Genomic DNA, 1,486 nt, shown 5'->3' with positions numbered 1-1,486 from the left:
TGGAAATCCCTCTGGGAATGTGACTCCATCCCAGGCCTGGAAATCCCTCTGGGAATGTGACCCCATCCCAGGCCTGGAAATCCCTCTGGGAATGTGACCCCACCCCAGGCCTGGGCAGCTGTGCCAGTGCCTGACCTCCCTTGTCCTTCCCATGGAAAAATCTTTCCTAATATCCAATCTAACTCCAGGTGGAATTCCCACAGCACCATCAGTGCCCTCCCTCCCTCCCCCGGGATCCGTGGAATTCCCAGGGAATGCAGCCGTGTGACAGCTGCACGGGGCATTCAGGTGTTCCCAAATCCAGCTGGGATGTCACACACTCCGAGCTGCTCCCAGGGAATTTAGATGGAATTCCAGAGAAACCCAATTTAATTTTACACCTCCCCGATTCCCGGGAAGAATCCAACCCCAGGCAATTCCGGAGGGAACGTTTTGTAAAGGAATTAACCCTGAGTGACCCCTTGTCTCCACGTGATGAGGGGGTAACTCAGGAATTCTGAGCGACATCCAAGCTCTTCCCAATCCCAAAAACCCATCCCAAAATTCCCATTACAGCAGAAGAGCCTTTGCACAGATTTCCCACTTTAAGGCTCTGGGATTGGTTTTGCTCCTGGCCTGAGCTCAGCAGGAAAAAGAAGGAATATTTCCCCATGGATTGGGGATTCCAGTTCTGCCGGAAAAGAACTTTTTCCATAACAAAAACCCTTCCCAAAGGAAATCTGAGCCCCCCTGGGGCTGCCCCTCTCCTGGAACAGGTGAGACCCAGCCTGGAATTCCCCAATTCCTGCTCCACATCCCTGGGCTCCGGAAATCTGGGAATATCAGCCAGCCCTGGCAGTGTCCTGGGAACAGGGATGGCTCTCCCCGCTGCAATCCCTGGCTTCCTCTTTTTTCCTCTTTATTTTCCCATTTATTGCTTTCCTTCCCCTCCTTTTCCCCTTTTCCCCCCCTTTTCCCTCTTTTTGGTTTTCCTTTCCCCCTCTTTTTTCCCTTTTATTTCCTTTTTATTTCTGCCTTTTGTTTTCCCTTTTTCCCATTTTCTTTTAGTTCTCCTCTCATTCTCCCCCCTGTGGGTCCCTTTTCTTTTCCCTTCCCCGCTTTTCTCTTTTCTCCTTCTTTCATTTTCCCTTTTCCTTTATTTTTTTCCCTTTCTCCTCTCCTTTCTCTTTTTCTTCTATTCCTTTTTTTATCCTTTTTAACTTTTTTCCCCTTTTCCCCTTTCATTTTCCCTTTCCTTTCTTAATTTTATTTTTTCCTCTTATTTTCCCTTTCATTTTCCTTTCCTCCATTTTTTTCATTTTACTTTTCCCTTTTATTTTGCTCTTCCCCCATTTTTCCTTCTAATTATCCTTTTTCTCCCCTTTTTTTCACCCCCTTCCCTTTTTTCCTCCCTGGAGACCCGGCCCTGCTTTTCATCCAAGCACAAACTTTTCCTTTCCCATATTTCAAATCCAGGGAATTCTTCTGGAGCCACGCTGTTCTGAAG

At 47.5% G+C, this 1,486-nt stretch overlaps 1 protein-coding gene across 1 annotated transcript in view; it reads right to left on the bottom strand.

The window, feature by feature from the left end:
* KCNJ3 (potassium inwardly rectifying channel subfamily J member 3) overlaps window positions 1–1,486 on the bottom strand; it is a 28,822-nt gene that overhangs the window by 23,697 nt on the left and 3,639 nt on the right. The window lies entirely within an intron of this gene.

The sequence above is a fragment of the Parus major genome, chromosome 7 (genome assembly GCF_001522545.3).
Source record: "Parus major isolate Abel chromosome 7, Parus_major1.1, whole genome shotgun sequence".
NCBI lineage: Eukaryota > Metazoa > Chordata > Aves > Passeriformes > Paridae > Parus > Parus major.
The sequence above is the reverse complement of the archived record's forward strand: the minus strand, read 5'-3'. Positions and strand labels throughout refer to the sequence as shown.